The sequence below is a fragment of the Trachypithecus francoisi genome, unplaced genomic scaffold, assembly GCF_009764315.1.
Source record: "Trachypithecus francoisi isolate TF-2019V2 unplaced genomic scaffold, Tfra_2.0 Lachesis_group3, whole genome shotgun sequence".
In the NCBI taxonomy this organism is placed as follows: domain Eukaryota; kingdom Metazoa; phylum Chordata; class Mammalia; order Primates; family Cercopithecidae; genus Trachypithecus; species Trachypithecus francoisi.
In genome coordinates, this window is record NW_022681468.1 from 129,175,411 (window position 1) to 129,197,812 (window position 22,402).

The 22,402-nt window shown below is 40.2% G+C and overlaps 1 protein-coding gene, 1 long non-coding RNA gene and 1 pseudogene across 7 annotated transcripts in view; 1 reads left to right on the forward strand and 2 right to left on the reverse strand.

Annotated features, from left to right (window-relative positions):
- The window catches only part of RORA (RAR related orphan receptor A), a 753,017-nt gene that overhangs the window by 654,243 nt on the left and 76,372 nt on the right, over positions 1-22,402 (forward strand). The gene's annotated exons all lie outside the window — the stretch shown is intronic.
- On the reverse strand, positions 16,560-19,831 carry LOC117070562 (annotated as a pseudogene). Its single transcript, XR_004431961.1, has one exon. The product of XR_004431961.1 is annotated as a cytochrome c, somatic-like (transcript).
- On the reverse strand, positions 20,425-20,872 carry LOC117070568. The gene is made up of 2 exons (XR_004431969.1): positions 20,795-20,872; positions 20,425-20,704 (listed from the first exon to the last, which is right to left on the reverse strand). It is a non-coding gene; the product is annotated as an uncharacterized LOC117070568 (long non-coding RNA).

Consider the following 22,402-nt stretch of genomic DNA (forward strand, 5'->3'; position numbering starts at 1 on the left):
TGGCATGATCTTGGCTTGCTGCAACCTCCACCTCCTGGGTTCAAGTGATTCTCCTGCCTCTGCCTCCCGAGTAGCTGAGATTACAGACACGCACCACCACACCCAGCTAATTTTTGTATTTCTAGTAGAGACAGGGTTTCACCATGTTGGCCAGGCTGGTCTCGAACTCCTGACCTCAGGTGATCCGTCTGTCTCAGCCTCCCAAAGTACTGGGATTATAGGCGTGAGCCACCACACGGGGCCTCTTTGCAGTTTTTAGAAGCATAAAAGTATATACAGAGACCAAAAAGTTTGAGAGCTCTTGCTCTGCAATTTAGGAGACATAATCTGAAAATTATATGACAAAGCACAAGGTAACAATAGAAGGGGCTTTAAATTCAGACAGATTTATCAGATGAGCCATAAATTATATTAAACAAAGCACTTTCAAACATGAATTCAAGAGCAAATTTTCTAATCCTCGTTTTCTTTATAACGTCTTCATCTTTAATGACAGTGGAAGACCAGAATCTTTGCTGATATTCTATTTTCAGAGATTTTTTTTTCTTTATTAACATAGCAAAGATCTGGGCATAAAATTTGTGGTTTACAGAGGCTTTACAGTTTATCTTTAATCATCTGCAACCTATATTAGCAAAAATAGTACTAGTAAATGATGGTCGTTTTTCTTTTTTTTTGGTTTGGGCTTGCATGGAGGAAAAAGCTTTTATACAATCAGTACCACTTCCAGAGCTATCCCAGCTCCCAAAAGATGCGACAGTTTTGTCATGAATGTAGGCACCTTGGAGAATTTTATTACTGTGTGTAGAGATGGAAAGCCCTTGCAGGCCCTGCCACCATGCAAGTGATGGGCACCTTAACACATACACTCCCCTTCAGACCTTCTCCAAGGGGGAAGAGTTCTGCCCAGATAGCTGTCAGCACCTGAGCGTGACAAGGAGGCTAAGCCCTCAACTAACAGATACACTTGGCAGAATCAGTTCCATTATACTAATTAAATATGTGAAAGCGCAACCTTCCCTGAAATTTCTTGTGAAAAATAACATGCAGTTAGAAAGCAATGCCCAAATACTTGTCAGTCCTTAATTTTATAATCACTTTGTTGGCATCTAACATATAGACATTCACATTGCCCTTTGTGGCTGGGCCATCTGCCTCTTTGTTATTATCAAATAAGGGGCATGCAGGTCTTGCCTTCCATTTGGTTTCCTATCAAAAGGCTGTCAGTTGCGTGGGGGCAAATGTGTTTTGGCACATTCTGCATTTCCAGGGTCTTGCTTCTGACTCTTATAACTAAGAGAAAAGTTGGTGCCCCCAGAGCCAAATCAGTCTCAGAATATCGGGATACATTGCTCCCGGCATGGTTTTATTAGCCAGTTAAAGGGATAGGCTGAAGCATACTCACTGAATAAACAGAGGTTGTGCAGTGGCCCACAGCCACCCTGCCCATGAGAAAAAGCACCTCCTGTCTTCTGTGGATCTGCCCAAAATTAGGAGGGCTGAGGAGAATGAGATGGCCCCATTTCAGAACAACTCGCAGTGCTGATGTGGGGGAAGGATGGGAGTGAAGAGGAAGGAAAGCAAGGCTAGCCATCCTCTATTCTTGGAGAGGGTATTGGGAAGGTGCAGCTGAGGAAAGCCTGGCTGTTTAAAGGGTGAGAGAAATAACTACATGCCCACTCGTGGTTAAAAAGAAAACAAAACTTCTAACTTTCCAATTTGGGAAATAAAAGTGTAAGATAATTATTCTCTTTGAAGTAAAATGGCTCATGTTTAGGCATTGTATTTTATTAAATTTTTAGCATTTTCTGGCTAACTGAACTTTAAACAATAAATGTTATATGCTAAGTCTTGCATTATTCGGTGATTTTGACCCAGGCATGGAAAATTATTTTTAAAAACCAAAGAGACTTTTTTTCTTGATCTGGGAGTATTGCCTGTGAACATTCATAAAGCTTACATTTATTATTTGTGTCCGTTTCTGTTTACATGTTGCACTTCAATAAAAAGCTTACCAAAGGGCAGGAGGATTCTAGTGTGTGTGTGTGTATATATATATTTGTAAATAATATATTCTCAGTACTGAAAATATTCTCTAGACCCGACTTTGGAATTTTTCACTCTGTCATTTACCAAACATTTTGTTTATTCTCAGTTCCTTTGTACCACCACTTCACTAAAGGTAAATTGGACCTACGACCTTATAGTAGGGAAACTAAAGGCATTTATACTTCAAGTACATGTACAAAGCCATAACTCCATATCATGAAGGCCCAGTATCAACTTTTACAGGATTGTTTTCTTGCTTTATAACCATTGGCTTTTGAATGACCTGCTAGTCAAGTGGGAAGGAAAACGTGAATCAGAAGATATGGTGACGTTGCTATGGGAATTGGAAGGTCTTCTTAGACTTAATGCTGTCTGTGCACTTTCTAGCTCTTTGCTGAAGGTTCTGGCCCTAGGTTAAGGCTGGCATTAGACAAACGGAGTTATGTTTTCAAAGTTTATCATCTCCTCTCTCAGGGCTCTCGGTGGCCTTCTGGTTTAGCTGAGGGCAGAGTTACTTAATCACCATATAAAAAATCAAGTAGTACAATCTCCAGACCTCCTCCTCTTCTCCTGCCCCCGACTCAGTATTTTGATCTTGTGTCCCATTCTCTCCTGGCTCTTCCGGGTGACACAAGATACAGAAATAAGAAAGACTATCAGAAAGTTGGCATAGGCATAAGAGCAAGCATGGATCTGGAAATTTTTCCAAATATAAGGCTTAAGTCCCAGAAATGCCACGTATTAGCTGAAGGATCTTGGGTAAGTCATGTAACCTCACTAACCTCAGTTTTATCATCTATCAAATAAAGATGATAATAACATCTACCCACAGAGATTTTTGGAAAGACGGAAGTAACACGTGGAAGGCACTTAATGCAGTGTCTCACATGTGACAAGCACTTAGCATATGGCAGGCACTGAAGTATTGTTATTAACATCCTCATCCTCTCATCCTCTTGTACACATGGCAAATGGTACACATCATGTATTCAAGTTTGAAGTTAGGGTAATGAGTTCATCCAGCCTTAGCTGGTACACATTGCATTTTAACAGGGGCCTTTGCCAGTGCCCAAGCATATGAATTATGTGGTCTGGTCAGATGGGGGATGATGGAAGGAGAACTTGCATGAAATTTCTCATCATATGACATAAGAGGCTTCTAATTCTGCATTATCCAAGCCCTGCTATTTGTAACCAGTAATACATGTTCTGAGCCGTCATTTATAAAGCGCTTCCTGTGTGCCAAGCACCGTGAAATAGATTACCACATTTAATACTTACATTGGCCTTTCATCCCCTTTTTACAGAGGAGGAAGCGGAGACTCAGAGACGCAGAGCAACCTGTCTGGGATCACAGGGCTAGCACATAGCTCCAACTGGGGGCTGAGTCTGCCAGACTCGCAGGGCTGGGCTAACCCTGCTCTGCTCTGACCCGACAGTCCCAGCACCACCGGAGTCTCAGAAACACACATTGTTCCAGATTCCGATATTAGGTCATCATGCAAATTGAGGTTAGGGGCTTTTTCTGAACACTGCAGTAGAATGGGAGTAGACAAAATACACATAGAAATGGATGGAGCATGTGATGTGTGCCAGGCACTATAAAAAGTGCTGGAACCAGAAAGATGAAAAGATGTGGTCCCTGCCTTCAAGGAGCTCATAGGCCAGGGACGGCCCAAGGTGGAAATAAAATCATGACACAGTGTAAATGCCAGATTAGAGGAATGCAGGAGATGATAGGAGCACAGACGAGGAGCACAAATCAGACTGAGGGGTTAGGAACAGCTTTTTGGAAGAGGTGAAGGCTTAAGCTGAGCTTTGAAGCAAAGGAAGGTTATTGCCAACAAATGGTTGAGCTTGTGAAAATCCTTGAATGCTAGACAGAGAGCAAGGCAAGTCAGGCACTGCAGAAGACGAGGCATGTAGAGGAGACGGGTGGGGTCTGAACTATGACGGGCTCTCACCCTCAGTCTATGGGAGTTGCTGGGAGGCCACGGAGGGAATTTGCCAGATATTTTTAAGGCACATGAAGAAACCCGAGAAACAATCAGGTATTCTCAGTATCTTCCTTTCCCTTAATTATTTCAAGGGGATAAAAGAGCTTTTTGGACGCGGCAAAGGACTCTTCTGTGGTATGATTTGGGTTTCTGTGCGGCCGCTCTGCCTCTTGTATGGTGTTGAGAGATGTATGAAAGGCATCTGCCACAAGTCTCCTTCAATGGATTTCTGCACTTTGCTTGTTATAAATTGATTCAGGGACTTCATTATGATGTCGCCAAGATGAATGGGGCAGTAGTGTTTTGGCTTAACGCTGCCAGAAGGAGGGAAAACAAGTTTCTGTGGTGCCGCAGTTCAATCATGCTGCTTACAGAAGTAGGGCCATGAAAGGATGGAGGAGTGTGTCTTTGATACTAGAAACCCTGTAGCCCTGTTGGTGCTACAAGCGAATGCTTAAATTAAAGGTTGGAGCCAGCTTTCAAGTATTGACTGTCGAGCAAAAAGCTCAGCCCACACTCATGTACTTACTCAGGCTTGTTAAAATAAAAATACACTCTCGGCTGAGCTCGTGTCACAGCCAGTGTAATTATTACATTAAAGATTGTTGTTTGGATTAGAGTTGCTGTGGTACACATTTATTTAAAGATACGCTTGGTAATTTAGTACATGTTAGTCAGGACTCATGCCCAAACTGTGAAGAAGTATTCGTTGCCAGCTGCCTCTCAGGTTGCTTTTGTATTCAAGGTAAACACTTGAAACTTGGCAAATTGATCCAGAATAGTGGTGATTTGACTTCCTTGCCCCTGGACCAGTGACTTAACTCACGCAGCTCTCATCTCCTACCGAGGATGAAAATGGCATCAACCTCACTGGATTATTTTGAGGTTGTTAAATGAGGTAACACATTTTAGGTGGTTGGCCCATCAGTAAGTGCTTCTTCATAAATATAGTTTTGTTATCTATATTATATATCGATTTGTTTTTAAAAGGTAGGAGGGAGTATGACTAAAAAGCCACTCTTTTATTTTTTTTCTTGCTGCCAATCGTAAAAGCAGGATGGTCCAGTTGTCTATAATAGCCATGCATTTATTAAACCCTGTGGGTTATATTCCCTATATTTCTTATGGTTCACTGTACCCAGAGCATTCAAGTGTTTAGTAAAGCTGTGAAAGGTTAAGTTGTGAAAGGTTTTGCAAATATGAGGGATGATGCCCATTTTCTGGTAGGTTTCTTATGGGGTTCTTTTCCCCAAGGTACACATTTCTGAGTGATTCTCCCTTCCTTGCCCTTTGCTGGCCATGTGAAATACAGGACCTCATCTTCCCCAACAAAAGAATCCACATTAAAGCCACTCACGGACCTGCTTTCTACATTTAAAGCTACTCAACTTTGCTATGTAATTGTAAGGCTCCCAGATTCAAAGCATGGCTATTGAGCAATGGATGAGGGTATACCTAGTATTTTTTCCATAGACTTATGGAATCTCACGCATGGAATGTAGATGTCAGGCCTCCCTGTCCTCATCTGGGAGTGCTGGGATTCATGAGCTACTCCCCTGTGCTCTGCAGTATGTTCTGGTGTGTTTAAGGTAAGGTATTATTCTATTTACATAAAGCACCCTCACACCTTGTACTTTTTCATGGATTATTACTTTTTTAATGAGGTAGCAGAAATGCAGTGAGGTCAATTTATGTGTTGGCATAACATTCTAAAAAGTGAATTTTGATAACTTCCCAGCAGGGAAGAAAATTTTCATCATAGAAGGTGACATAGCTAAATACAACAGTCCCATAGCTAGCTGGGCATTTTATAGACTATTAGACCTGTAAGAGACCTTAGCAGTCGTCTAGTCCAATCTGCTAACTTTATAATCGGGTAGTTAGGAGATTAAACACCATGCCCAGGATCAGTTAGTGGCAGGGACTAAAATCAGGGGCCCCTCAGACTTCTGTCACCATCTTTCCATAGTTCATGCTTCATCTAAGAGTGCCACAGAGAGCTCAGGTGTAATATGATGATACCAAAAAGTGCTGTCAGTGATGTCTTAGGCCTCTTTAACTCTCTTAAAAACTAGGCTATTCATTTCTATCAAAAGGTTTAATTGGCCTGCACAATTATTTGTGTTTTCATAGAAAAGGGAAAAAACTAATTCTAGTTAAGAGTAACAGCACACAGAAGGACTCCAGAATGCACTGGAGCTTTAATTTCGTCTTTACAGGCATACACACACACAAAAAAAAAAAAAAAACACAGGAAACCACTTCAAATATACCATTACGAAGAATTCAAACTGTGTCAGGGACATCGACAAAACAGTGTCCCTTCATGCTGAGTATTGTGAAAATGTATCCTTGTTGTTTGCTGTGGTCTCCTGTGGGAGGCACATAAAAATTACTACAACCCCCGGGGAAAAAAAATAGCAAGAACAGTAAATAACAGCCTTCAGATAATACAGATGGGTAAACATTTCCAGAATTGATTATAGAAACTACTGTTGACAAGCCACTAGCAGGCAAAATGAGGAGAGAGGAAAAAAAAGAACTTTTATCTGCCATTCAACACTGGGCATACAAGGCAGGATACAGACAGGGTGAAATAGCTGATTAATATGGTAATGTACCTCATTGCACATGTAGGATCATGAGACAGGCCTGAGAGTTATCTGGTCCAAGCCACTCCTGTTACCCCAGAGAAAACAGAAACTTGGAAAGGTTAAGTGGCTGGCCCAGCATCACACACTTAGCAGCAAAGCCAATTTTGGAACCTTCGTCTCTTGACTCTCAGTCTAGTGCTCCAACTACTGTACCGTGATCCTCTAATTGAATCTATGATGGCACCTGTGTCGGGGTACAAGCTGAGGCTCATGGAAATTTATCCAAATTAATAGCTGTTTTAAAATCATCATTAAAACTGTCCATGGGCCAGGCGCAGTAGCTCACACCTGTAATCCCAGCACTTTGGGAGGCCAAGGTGAGCAGATTTCCTGAGCCCAGGAGTTCGAGACCATCCTGGGCAACATGGTGAAACCCTGTCTCTACCAAAAAAACGCAAAATAATAATAATAATAATTAACTGGATATGGTGGCACGTACTTATAGTCCCAGCTTCTCAGGAGACTAAGGTAGGAGGATAACTTGAGCCTGGGGAAGTCAAGTCTGCAGTAAGCTGTGATCATACCACTGCCCTCCAGCCTGGGTGACAGAGCAAGACCTCGTCTCAGAAACACACACACACACACAAAACAAAAATAATACTGTCCATGGTTTTAAGCATTCTCCTGAAGACAAAAACTTGTTAATATGGTACCGTATAAAATCTCAGTTTATCTTCACATCCAGAAAGGAAGGCATTTTTCGTGCACGTTTAGTTACTCAACAAATATTTATGAAGTGCCCGAGTTGTGTTTATGTTACCGACGGCCCGTGATCGGCTATCTTCTCTCGTGTCTGAGTCAAATAAGCAAGGGGATTGTTGGATCTATCCCCTCCACCTCCCTTCTGTCTAAGGATCTCATGCTCACATTGTCTTACTTTTCTCTAGTTTTTCCTATCCTTTTAATCTGATCTTTAAATGTCAGTCTCTGTTCTCATCTCCCTTTTTAACAAGTGTGGGTTTCTCATGTTTATCTTGCTCTCCTTTTGCTGATGTATTTGCATCACTTTAGCTGCAGTTAATATCTGCTAAATCAAACCATATTGGCTTGAATAGCTTCCATTGATTTGTGAATAAAAGAATGCTTCAGCTGCCTAGCCCTGCTCTCTGTACGTTCTTTGTCACCAGTAGGTTTAACTTACTCAAAACCTTCCTTGTCTACATCCCTCTTTTACCCCTGTATTGTTCATCCTCCCCTGTTCAAGCCATTCACCCTTTTGAGCTGTCGTTACTGTAAGGGAGTGACTGCTATTTCATTTACTCATTATTTACTGAATTAGGAGACTGTCATTTTTCTTAGCTGTTGCCGTTTCCCCTTTTAACTACCACCCTTCCGCCCAATTATCGTGAGGACCAGAATCACTGTTGTCATGAGCTAGCCTGTATTGAGCATTTACTACATATTTACTAAGCATCATTCAGAAGACTTGAATTTTGTAAAAATGAGCCCTTTGGGTTTTTTCTTTTCTTTTTCTTTTTAAAGAGACAGGGTGTCACAGGCCAGAGTGCAATGTTGCGATCATAGCTCACTGTAACCTGGAACTCCTGGGCTCAAGTGATCCCTCTGCCTCAGCCTCCCCAGTAGCTGGGGCTACAGGCATGTGACACCACACATGGCTTTTTTTTTTTTTTTTTTTTTAGAGACGGAGTCTCGCTCTGTCACCCGGGCTGGAGTACAGTGGCCGGATCTCGGCTCACTGCAAGCTCCGCCTCCCGGGTTCACGCCATTCTCCTGCCTCAGCCTCCCGAGTAGCTGGGACTACAGGCGCCCGCCACCTCGCCCGGCTAGTTTTTTGTATTTTTTAGTAGAAACGGGGTTTCACCGTGTCAGCCAGGATGGTCTTGATCTCCTGACCTCGTGATCCGCCCGTCTCGGCCTCCCAAAGTGCTGGGATTACAGGCTTGAGCCACCGCGCCCGGCCGGCTTTTTTTTTTTTTAATTTTTTATAGAGATGGAATCTCTCCATGTTGCCTAGGCTAGTCTCGAACTCTTAGGCTCAAGCATCCTCCCACCTTGGTGGTTTCTTTTGAGAAGGAGTACAAAATGAACAAGCCACTTTCGTTGATTAATTTAATTCAACCAATTTTCTATATATAATACCTCTGACCACAAAGAAATGATTAGATTCTAAATGCCAGAAGATAGAGATGTGAAAAGACACTAACCACAAAAAGGCCTTTGGTATTGTCAGCCTATTTTACACTCCAGGAAATGCCATAATCATGAGAATTTTTTTTTTTTTTTTTTTTTTTTTTTTAGTGCAAAACCATCTAAACTGAAATCCATATGAAAAATATCAAAACTATTCAGTCAACTTTTACCTACTTCACATTGTCCTTCAACAACTCTGTTCCTTCCTTGCAAAGCAAGGAAAGGTAAAAGAAGCTCTCAGGTGAGTGAGCTCTGGGTCAAGGCCTTTCGAGTCGAAGGACAGGAGGTCCTGGACCTTGGTCTGATGTGTTCCAGGATGTGTGCCTGGCCTGCTTCCTGCCTCCAGGAGTTAGCAGCAGCAAGTCCTGATCTCCCCAGTAAGATCTAGACGAGACTTCCCCAGTGCCTTGTCGGAGGAAAGAGGCTTCTTCCTTCCTCAGAAGCATTCTGACACCACACTGAGCCAGGTTATGCAAACATGGAGGTTTGGGTCTTGACAGTAGCTCATGAAAATTTCTTTCTTCTTTCCCTTAACTATATCAGCAGTAGAGAGCAGAGAAAGAGAAGTCTTCACTGCCATGCAGCCTCATGGAGGTGCTGAAGGTTCTCCCAGGTAGGAGAGGACTTTGGGCTTCTTTTGGCATCACTACCCTCAGGATGCCTGGCTGTTCCACCGTTCTGTGGGTGGGACAACCCTTGTCTGGCAGAACAGAAAGGTGCACAGGGGCAGAGGTAACAAACAGCAGGAGACATAAGCATTGTCCTATCCATTTTCCAGCAGAGGACCACTCTCCTATCTGGAGCTTATTTTCCTGGAAACCATTCTCTCCATAGAACAGTGGTTCTCAACTGGGGGCAATTTTGACCCCCAGGGAACATTTGTCAGTGTCTAGAGAGATTTTTTGATTCATACAATTAGAGAGGGCTATTAGCATCTAGTGGGTAGAGGCCAGGGATGCTGCTAAACATTCTACAGTGCCCATGACAGCCCCCACAACAAAGAATTATCTCACCCAAAATGTCAATAGTGCCAAGGCTGAGAAACCCTGCCACAGAGCATGCTTTCTACCTTCTATTCATCATAGGCCTCTTATATGTGACATCTTCATTTTCATTTTCAACCCAAACACATTTTATTTAACACCACACAACTTCAATTTTAAGTAAAGGAATAAATGGACAACTTTATTGGCATGAGAAAGAAAAAAAAGGGAAAGTAATGCATTGCCAAAAGAGGCTGGAGATAATCGGTATGTATGAACTTCTGCAATGGTAGAATTATTCTTACTAATAAAAGAGGGTACCGGCTGGGCCTGGTGGCTCACACCTGTAATCCCAGCACTTTGAGAGGCCAAGGCAAGTGGATCACTTAAGACCAGGAGTTCCAGACTAGCCTGGCTAACATGGTGAAATCCTGTCTCTACTAAAAATACAAAAATTAGCTGGGTGCAGTGGTGCATGCCTGTAGTCCCAGCTATTCGAGAGGCTGAGGCAGGAGAATCGCTTGAACCTGGGAGATGGAGGTTGCAGTGAGCCGAGATCACACCACTGCATGCCAGCCTGGGTGACAGACCAAGACTCAGTCTCAAAAAAAAAAATTATAATAATAATAAAAGAGGGTATCTCTCTAAAAGAAAAGGTGCAAAATCAAACATTTAGTGCCCCTAGGCAGGTGGTATGAGTGTGGCAGGTAGAGGAGGCACTTGGACCATTGGATGGCACATATGCTTTGGAGACGGAGCACCTCCCTTGGCTCTGTCGCCATTTGGAATAACTGGTCTGTCATCACTAGGTCTTTGATTTTTTTTTTTTTAAGAGAATCTATAAATCTGAACTTTAATGTGAAATTCCCTGGTTATTAATGGCTAGAAACATAATTTAAAAACTCATAGGCTAGCTTGTTATGGAAGCAGATTAATGGTTGTGGCTAGTTCATCTTTGTTAATATCTTTATCATTATTTAGATTGTGTGGTTTAACATTGGACAGATGGGCTCTCACATGTAATCTAAACAGACTCCTTTCTGTTCTGAAGGCTTAAGTCACCTAGAAAATAAGTCCAAACTCCTTAACAGAGTATTCAAGGGCTTTTAGGATTAGGTCTCACCAACCTGGCTACCCACTTTCCATCCTTATATTGAGCCATTTGCTCCACTCTACCCTGCCTTTGAGCCTCTCTTTGAACACATCATGCATGTTCATGCTGGGACCTCTGCTTTGCTTTTCCTCACTCCCATCGCCACTTTCACTGCCTAGGGAAATGTGATATTCATTCCCAAATCAAATGACAAATAATCTTCCCGAATTCCCTTAAAAAAATGTGGTTTGGTATATTCTGTTATTATGATCTTTATAAGTTGCTACCATGTATTCATCTAGTCATCTCCCCAACCTCAAGTAATATATAAGACTTGGAGGCTAGGAACCCAACTTTACTGCTCTATTTTTCATGTACACCTAGCTTTCAATAAATTTAAATCATCCATCCACCAATTGCTTATCCATCCACCAATATGCACTGTGATTAACAAGGTAGTTTCTTCATTAACACCAAACTTTCCCTCTTCCCTTCCTATGTGCAAGTTTTCAGAAAAAATTAAAATAACATTAAAATGTTATTAATGGCAAAAGGGAATTATTTTTTGAATCATCTATGATTGTTTACCAAGAAAAAGTAAAACTTGAGTGATGAGTAATACTTATTAAACACTTGGAAAAGCATTAAAATAAGTATTTTTACAGTTAAATATTTGCGTCTATACTTAGATATATAAATTACTGTTCTTTGAACTTGATTTTGAACTGTGCTCTCCATAATTATAATAATCATAAGCTTATTTATATATAGGTGGGCTATATAGACATTAACCAATTAATCCTTGATCGCATCACCTAATAGGAAGACTTTCCTTGATACCCTATTTTTAGAGTGCACATATGAGTGTATGTTAATTATAGACCTCTGTTACTAATTTGCATTATATTACCCAAATGCTTACTTAAGAGTTTACCAGCATCAAGAGTGTAGGTGGGCAAGAAACTTGTATCAGAATTCACTTCTGTTCAAGCCAGGAGATGAGTGACATTTATAAATCCATCAAATACCTGGCCTCGAATCCAAGGACTATTCATTTTCCTTAAGTGTTTAAGTGGTTCTTTGAGAGGATGTGTTGACTTTATCAATTCAGGCCACATCATAATTAGCTAATTTAAAAAAAACAAAAACCAGGGGTGGTATCTATATATGTTTGTACCAAATTGAGTTTTATTATAATCCTGGTTCTCTGTAGGTGATATGGCTAATAATTAAGTTATCCCCATTAGGTTATGCTTTTGGAAGCTGCTGTTACCTGCTGCCTATTCCATTAAAAACTACCTTTATCACTAATTTTAACATGAAACAGATCCATTTGGAGAAAAATCCATTATGAATGAGACAGAGTTGGCTGTTGAATAACATTGGTGTAGGCTCAAGTCCGGATATAAATGTGATATAGATGGGAAGATATTGGACAAATGCAATTTATTTCATTATTCAGCAACAAGGTATTCCAAATGTCTCTGCTAATGAATACATGAAAATAGATTACATATAATGTGCACACTGTGAGTCGCATTTGCAGAATTATTTTTGCCACCTCTAGCACTATCTGAAACCAACACTGAATAGCAATAGTACTTGAGCTTCTAGCTGCAAGAAAAAGCCACTTTAAAAATTAAAAATCAAAAATTTAAAAAGAAAAAAAGTAAATGGGTTATCTGTGGAATTTACCTTTATGGGAGAATTCTTGGGAATATAGCAGTTTTATCTCAGTCCAATTGTGTTGTCCTCTGTTAAACCTCTGTTGTCCCTTAAAATCAACCCACATGAAAAGAAGACAGTGTTCTTCTTCAAAGCTCTGATGGATCACTTTAGAGACTGTTTCAGGAACACTCTGTCTTTTTGCTGAGATATTGGTAGAATACAACAGATAACATTTACCAAGCTCACAAGGGGATCGCTGCTTGCCCACAGCAGTTTGTAAGCTGTTGGTTGTGGCATTAAATTTAAAGTTCCACAAAGTGAAGCAAAACTGTATAATAATGCTATTATTGTACTGGTTGCAGGGTTTTAGTTTGGGCATTATTGGGGTATTGAGTTGTTTAAATATCAATACTTTTATGTTCTCATATAATTGTCTTAGAATAATCACTGTTTTGTGCTGATAAAATACTTTTAATCTAGGATTCTCTCAGATTCCCTATTCCCCACATGTATTTGAGTGATAAACTTGTTGAAAGTTCAACATGTCAAGGATGACTTGCTCTAGCAAGCTGTAGTCTTCCCAGGCCCCCACCTTTCCTGGTTAGAGGATTGTCCTAATGAGACCAAAAGATCAGATTTAATACAGCACAGCAGACTTAGAACACAGGAAAATAGTATTTTGTCACGCTCAGTTTACCCCTATCCCTAGCCAGCTCTCTCGTAAGTAAAGGTAAAGCAACTAGATGAGAGTGTGGATCATTCTCACCAAATTGCTATCACTGGCAGTAAAAAATGGCTCCAAAAGATGATCTTATTTGGTGGGCCAAATGTGAAGAGCATTATGTTAAGATAAAATCAGTAACAATTGCATCATAAGATGCCATGTATTGCATTTTTTCTATATGCCAAACACGGCTAAACACTGAACAAGCATGATCACTTTTAACTTTCAACAACTCTGGAGGTAACCCAGAATGGGGATAACCATTCTACAGATGAGGGGAACTGAGGATCAAAGAGGTTAAAATTTTTACACAAGTTCACACAGAAGTGTGAGCTGGGATTTGAATTGAGGTGTCTCGTCCCAGAGCTTCTCAACCACATCTCCACAGCCGTGCTGTATACCAATTGTAAGCATGCGTATTTCTCAGACTTTGGATTCATTAGCTGGATATAAAATTCACAGACTAATAAAAAGAAGTATGTAGTCAGAAGTGTGCTCAAGTCAAGCAGCCCATGAAAGGCTGTACAATAGAGGGCAAAGTGAAAGCCGCATGCAGGTCTGTGGAATACTATGGGGATGTTTCATACAATACTGAATGCCATGTTTGCTGGAAGACATTGCTTGAAAAGAAATATGTAGGCCATCGCTACCTGTGTGTGTGCTTGCTGTCATGGAGCAAACTTCCAGTGACCACCAAGAATGAACCACAGTGAACTAGAATATGTGTCCTCTGATAAACAATGTCTGTGATGTCGCCACACAGGAAAAGCCATGGTTTGAACCTCTGGGGAGCCCGTTTCCTAAGAGACTCTGGGGCACAACAATAAGAGCTGCTGTTTACTGAGAGTCTCCTGTCCCCCAAGCACTGTAGCTATCTCAGTTTGGTTTTAGGTGGGTAAGATCCCCATGCTACAAATGAAGAAACTGAGGTTCAAAGAAATTTCCCTAAGATCAATCACATCAGTGGCAGAATTGGAACAGTAAGTGTTCTTGATGACTAAAATAGTTGGAAATACACATCAGGGCTAAAATCTCATGAAGGTTCCCTAATTAAATTCACAAGGTAGGCTTTGCTTTGAAGTGAAGTGAGATACCTTCTAAATCAAAAGTCTGTTTAATATTTTCCACAATTAGAATAAATGCACACTTAAGCCAAAGTACAAGAAGGGGAATTCCATGTGGAAAACTGCAGCTGTGTCTGGTTAGGCCAAGAGGTATAAAAGGCTGGGCAGTTGTCTGGCATACCTGGTATTTGCACCATCAGCATCTTGCACTTAGTGGATGCTAAGCAAATATTTGTGATTTGTTTCAATAGTAGGGATGTTTGTCTGAATATTTAAATATTCACCTTAGTTTGGTTTTACTTTGGTAGACTGACTCCATGTTCACTCTGGCAGAATTTCAACTTAAATAACAAGATTCAGAAAATATGATAAAGAATAGCATTTATTTGAGCCCAAACTTGAGGATAGCCACTTGGGAGTACAGATTCAAGTTGCCTTGTACACTCGGATTAACAGCAGTTACAAGTGAATTTTTAAAGGAAAAAATAAGAGGCAGTTCCTAAATTGTTTACCAAGAATTTATATTTAAATAACATAAGCTATTGGCCAGGCACGGTGGCTCATGCCTATAATCTCAGCACTTTGAGAGTCTGAGGCAGGACAATTACTTAAGCTCAAGAGTTTGAGAGCAACCTAGGCAACATAGCAAGACCCCAATCTCTACAAAAAATTTAAAGCCAGGCACGGTGGCTCATGCCTGTAATCCCAGCACTTTGGGAGGCCAAGGCGGGTGGATCATGAGGTCAGGAGATTGAGACTATCCTGGCTAACACGGTGAAACCCCATCTCTACTAAAAAAAAAATACAAAAAGTTAGCTGGATATGGTAGCACACACCTGTAGTCCCAGCTACTTGGGATGCTGAGGTAGGAGAATCGCCTGAACCCAGGAGGCAGAGGTTGCAGTGAGCCAGGATAGAGCCAATGCACTCCAACCTGGGCGACAGAGCAAGACTCTGTCTCAAAACAAAAACAAACCTCCCCCTCCCACCAAAACATTTTAAAACTACCTGGGCATATTGGCACATGCCTGTCGTCCCAGTTACTCGGGAAGCTGAGGCAAGAGGATTGTGTGAGCCCAGGAGGTCGAGGCTGCAGTTAGCTATGATTGTGCCATTGCACTGCAGCCTGGGTGACAGAGTGAGACTCTGTCTCAACAAAATTTTTGTAAACTGGCTGGGTGCGGTGGCTCATGCCTGTAATCGCAGCACTTTGGGAGACCAAGGCAGAGAGGTCGGGAGTTCGAGACCAGCCTGACCAACATGGTGAAACTAAAAATACAAAATTAGCCAGATGTGGTGGTGCACACCTGTAATCCCAGCCACTCAGGAGGCTGAGGCAGGAGAATCGCTTGAACCCGCGAGGCAGAGGTTGTGGTGAGCCGAGATCACGCCGCTGTACTCCAGCCTGGGCATCAAGAGCAAAGCTCTGTCTCAAAAGAAAGAAAAAAATAATTTTTTTGTAAACCCATAGGCTATTGTTCTTTGTACCACAGATCCCAGTAACATGAAGATAATGGAGGCAGCATCTAGTCAGAAACAAAACGGCTTTAAATACTTCCCCACCACCACTCCTGCATGGTGGGAGCGTGACTGAAGTCCCATATCATGTCTCTCAGGGTGTGATAAATTTTGCATAACTCATATCGCTCAAATGGTCCTGAGCTGTTTTTCTTTTCTCAATGGATAAAGTTTTAGCTTGAGATGTACTTTCCTTCTGTATTTCTTGACCCTTTTAAAAACCGTATTGGTATTTTGCAATTCAGAATCTATTACATTATGAAAGGGGGCCCAAAAACCTTGAGAGCGATCTTGTGGTTAAAGCATCTTCCTCAAGTGTTCCTGGATCTACAACATGTGATAAAATTCTTACATTAGTTTCAGAGTTAAAGAGTTTAACTTTTTTTATTGCTTTCTTGTCATCACAATTATAATTATGCCTCATTATTTATTATTATTTTGCATTCTCTAATATTTAAAAAAAACACAATTTAAAACTTCCCATGTATAAAAACACTTACATTTTAAAACATCACTGCCAGCATGTGTTTGTGCTTATGTGTGAGTACAGATATGTATAGACAGACATACGTATTTTTAAAGACTTAGTTGTCTCTGCAGTGAAGACAATGTTTTATTTTTTTGTTCCGTATACTTTTCTGTATTTTCTGTATTTGCTTCAATAAGCTGGTGTAACTTTTAATTTTTTTAATTAAAAAAATTTTTAGCCTAAAATTACACTTAAACATTAGCAGCTGCTGCTGGGGAAAGATGGACAAATTGCCCAAGCAGCCACATTAGAAGAAGAAAGCCATTTGAATACAGTTATGTACTTATTTTTATTGAGACAGCATCTTGCTGCATTACCCAGGGTTTTGCTCTATTGCAACACCTCACTGCAGCCGTGACCCAGGCTCAAGTGATCCTCCCACCTCAGACTCCTCTCCCCCGCCAGCAGCCAAGACTACAGGCAGGCACAGACTGGCACCACCACACTCAGCTATTTTTTTTTTTTTAAGGCAGGGTCTCACTATGTTGTCCAGGCTGGTCTTGAACTCCTGAGCTCAAGTGATCCTCACACCTTGGCTTCCTAAAGTGCTGGGATTACAGACAAGTCATGGCAGCTGGCTGAGTACAGTTATTCAGCATAAGCATAACAAAAACAGAATAGTAGCCCAGTTCCTGTGTTAATGAAATAGTAAGGGTGTAACTAGGGCAAGCTGGCCCTGTTTATGTCACATGAATTTGTTATAGAAAGCACTCGTGAGAACACAAACAAAACAAAAGAAAAAATTTTATAAACATACTCACATTTTAATATAAAATGGACTGCATTTTGTGGCTATATGATAATTTTCAACATCAGTCTCCTTAAGAAGGGAGTCAGATGTTCTGGAGAGATCCAAATATAATACAGTCTCATAGGGAACAAAATAAGGAGTTGCCGTGATAAACTTTTCGCTTTGCCAGGTACGTACTACAATGATTGGTTGATATCATCCAAAAATGAACTAAAATCACAAATTCATTTTCACAGATTTCTTGTTAGAACTTATGTTGTTTCCTTAAGAAAATGCAACTATATTAACTCTTGGCTATTGCAATCAAGAATAAAACAGTCAAGGGGAAAAAAAACAGTGGCCAAATTTATGAAGTTATGTGTATTTGGCTTTGAAATATTTTTGGAACGTGAAATTGGCCTTGCTTAGGTAAATAATCAATTTGCCATGTCTTATAACGTATCTATTTGAAGGCATTGAGAAGAGATTGAGAAACTCTCAAACTGAATATACTTGTGATAATTATCAAGCCGTAATGCAAATAACAGAAAGGTGATTGTCCTATTCCCTGCACGACATCTTTCTCTTGGTAATTTGAAGAACAGGGTCTTTCAATTACCTTTTTTGCCTTCCTACTACAGCAATACCTCACCTGTGATGAGTCTGTCCTCTCGCAACCTTCGCTGTCACAAACCATCTGAGAAGTTAGGAAGTCAGCAAATAGGCCTTTAGGTTGCCAAAACAGAATCCCAAAGTTCAAGCACTACAGTGCATGCACTTGATTTCAGAGGAAATCTCTTTAGACCCAGTACATCCTATTCATAATTGGTTTTTACACAAGCTTAGTTATCTGGTTGGGTTCTAAGACATAGCTAATTCTAAGACAAAATATTAATTACAAGTAGAGGGAGGGCCTCATAAGATCTAGCATATGACTACAGAAGGAAGGAAAACAATGGATGAAGGAGGAAGAAAAAATATAAAAAGGATAACAACCAGGGCACTTAGTGTTGGGCCAAAATGTCATATAAATCTTAGAAGGCCTTCAGAGCATTATAGCGTAAACAATAATTTAATACTTTTTTCATAAGTGTCTAATAGATTTTTTTGAGAAGAGTAAAATACTCTTTATTTGATATTACACTTTGGTGTGTAATATTAAATTTCTTTATTTGATTTTTATTAGATTTTGCTGTTTATAAGATTTTATTATTTATAAAGTATATTTGATATTACAGTACATGCCAAAGTATAATATCATTTAAAAAATATTTAACTCTTCTCAACTATCACACTTTAGTATATAATATCACTCTAAATATTGCACTTCTCTAAAGTCTACACTAAAATACCTTTCTATAAGTAAAGGAAACCGTTTTAGATACAGGGAATTCTAATTAGAGTGGCATAGTCAAAGCCAAAAATATAAAGTAGACATTGCTACCTTATCAGCCCTTGCTTCTAAGAGGCAAAAGAACACAAAATACAGGTGACTCTTGCTTGATTCTGAGACAGTGAAAGAATTTCTCCAGTATTTAAATATATTCACATAACTAGTTATATAAATCTAAACATAAAACCAGTCTCCAATAGGTTTTAAGGTGGTATTCACCATCTTTATGAAAAGTTGAACATTACTAATGAAGTCCAACCATATCTTCAGAAGGGGGAAACAGTGACAGCATTTACTGAATCGAAATTACTATCAAAATTCAAAGAAACATCGAACATACTCATTTAACCACAATCCAGTCTTAGTTAACAGGACTGCCCAACAAAAATATTCTGTCAGATGTTAATGATCTGAATTCTGGTGTATGAGATCTATGAAATCATGGTACACATTAAAAAGTCATGAGATGTTCCTGTTTTGTAATAAACAAGGCAGTGGCCAACTAATTAATGCTCATTAGTTTTTTTGAGATAGGCTCTCAAGTCTGCCCTTTCTGCCTTCTTCTTAATGCTAGTGAAGATCATTTTTGTTCCAGGGATGAACTTTTTGGGATTCTTCAAATACTCCATCATTGTATCCTGTCTCCAGGTGATGCTTTTGTTTTTACTGGCGTCTGTGTAAGTGAATCCAGAGGCCTGAGCTGTCCTCCTTCCAGAGACCATGGAGATGTGGCCCAGTCTTGTGTTTGCCTCCCTTTCCCACGGTGTGGCACTGGGCATACTTCTAGACAAAAATCTTGCTTTTCTCAACATCACTCATATTTAATTCTCTCTTTCGTCATTGGCACTACTAAGGTCCCCATTCAGAGGCCAGACATCCTGCTCTCCAAATTTCTAATAAATTTTAAAATAAAATTTCTGATGACTGTTTATCATCAAGAAAGTAAATTCTATTCAAAATTCTCTAAAAAGAAGAGAAATATGTCATAATTTAGAAATATTCCTTTAAAAATATTTATGATAACTGCCGCCTTTGTTTTCATGTGTTTACTTGGATAAAACTCCAGCTATTTGGATATTCAGCTATCCCAATTACTTACTAAAGCTCTAATCAGCTGAGATTCATTGCTATTTGCTCTGGTGATGTTCTAAAATACATGATCACAGAGTTTTCTGAAGTTCGAATTTACTTCATTATATTCTTTGAGAGAACTATCCAGAAAGTAACTTCTATTTCCAGTTTGCAGAATGTTTCTCTTCTAACCCAAGGGAATGAATGTGTTCCTTATGAATACAAGTAGACTTGACCAACTGGAGGACCAAGTACAGAATTTCCTATGTTTATAATGCCTCCATCCCAGAGTTTATAACAGTTCATTATGGTTATTTAAACTCAAGCAAGGCTGAGCTTGTATCTCATTACATAATAGTACAAAGTAACTCAGCCAAAACTTTGTGTTCACTCCCCTGGCCTTTTTTGTCTTGTAACCACCACCTCTGTGATTTTTGCTGCTTCCAAATAAAAGGCCAAACCACATGTGTCATCTTCTATATCCTCTTGTAGTGCCAGAAAGCCCCACTCTCTATTTCTCCGATAACCATAACAGTTGTGAGCATTCTAGATCTTATTTAACTTAAGACAGTGGGTTAATTTTAGGTATGACTATAGAGGGATAATGCAAATTCTTTCACAGCAACTTGAAGTTCAGCCTTCACAGAAGCAGAGAGTACTGCAGGTGGCAGAAAGTTATTCCTGCCAGCAAATAGTAGTAGAACAAGTTTCTTTAGAACAAAAGGAGAAAAAGACACATCCAGTCTCAGTGGGATTAAATTAGACAGTGGGAGTTGGCTACCTAAACAGTACTTTTTTGGGTACTTATTGCTGTTCAAGCGTTTGGGGATGCGCTGTGCATAAATACAGGCTCTGATCAATCTTTTCCTTCTCCTTTATCACTGGATTGGGGTGGACAAACACGTGTTCCTCGAGGCAAAATAGCAAGCCACTGTATTCACAAAAGGAAGATAAGGAAGTACAAACTGGATACATGAATGGGGAGGGGAAACATCTATTGTAATTTGCAAGGTTTCTTCATTGACGAAGGCTTTTAGGAAGAAGTGAGGTTTGAATCAAAGATGGAGCCTCCCGCAGAACCTGAAATGATGAAGAGAAAGGGGAAGTCGTGAACTTCCAGGCACAGAGGATCTCTTTCCTGGCCAATAGACTCATGAAACAGGGTTATACCTCTTTTATGACAAAAGATGCCACCTTTGGGTTATGGTCCACAGGCACATTCCCCAGTCAGTGACAATATCTTCACCTGCAGAGTGAACACGAGAACTGAGAAAATAGCCTGGACACTCAGAATAGGAAAAACACTTCCCTAAAATATTTAGACAAGTAATACAAAGTTTATTTTAGGTAGCTGCCTTAGTTCTCTGCTTTTACATGACGTGTTCAAAAAAGAGAAGAGGCAGGATAGAAATGGGGTGGAGGTGAGAATAAATGGCTTAAATTCAGAAGTTGTCAAGCCAGATTTTTCTCCTGCCTGTTTCTATTTATGAAACTTTGCACAGCACCCTCAATTTTGAGGGTAGATTTAGAATGTATTTTCACTTGGCGATGGGGAACACAGATCCCCTTGTCCACAATTGGGTGGGTTTATAAGAAGAGAAAGCATGAAATAAAGATGAGAGAGACACCCAGGATGAGATCCGGTTTTTCCTAAACACTCACCTGAAATGCCAGACACTCCAAAAGCTCCTGCATTTACAGAGAGTGAGAAATCTGTCTGCTGTCTGTACTTCATTGGAAAGTAGAAGGACTATTGCTCTTTCAAGTGGGGGAGATTTGTGTAACAGAAAGAAACAGCAGAAAATAGGTCAGCAAAGTCAAGTGACCTGCACAGATGGGTGTTTTGAGATGTGTAAGCCGAGGTTCTACAATCACTACCCAGATTCACTTACAAATATCAGGACTAAAGGCCGGAAATAGAAACATTTTCCAGGCAGGAAGGAGTGGGGAAGAGGGAGAAGTGGGTTATCTTTTTTCCTTCAAATCACTACCATTTCCAGCGTTTGAAAAAACATTTTCTTAAAGTCACTTTGCTCAACAGATGACAGTATTTCTTGGGAAAGTCGTAAAAAAAAAAAAAAAAGAAAAAACAAGCAATTTTTTGTCCCTTTCAGCCACCACCTTCCTTTTCTTCCCACCTGTGAATATGAATACCAGACAATTTCATTCTTAGGGTACTTTATTGGCCCCATTCTGCTTGAATATCCCAACATCGTGCAATCACTTCTTGTTTCAAACAGTAACCTAGTACCAAGCAGAATTTTAACATCGCCACTAATTCTTTTGAACAAGGCTGTGTTGGCTGTGTTCATTATGAAACAGGGTAGACGTTGGCAAGTGCTTTCAGAATAATTATAGGGTTTCTCGAGTAGTACAGTATAAATAATTGCTGGTTTAAAAGCGTTATTGTGAACGGCAATTTATACTAAAATTTATATTTGCTCCTTGAAACCAATATATGTCGAGAATGCCTCACTCCCTCTCCTACCTCCCCTACCTCCCCACCTTGAGCTCTCAAGGGCTTTGGAACCTTTTGATTTTATTACACTTTTAACTTAGCAAGGCAACTACAAGGCATGTCTAGGCCATAGTAAATAAGGGTAAGAGTAATGCATTTAATCAATGGACATGAATGAAGTAATGAAACTGTTTCAGCTCTGGCCACCTGGTGTGCTCCCAGGATACTGATGTACAGAAAGGCCATTTTGGTACAGAGAGAAGCTAAGAACTGCAGTGGCATCACTTTTGCCTGGCAAGTAGGGCACACTGAAGATTATC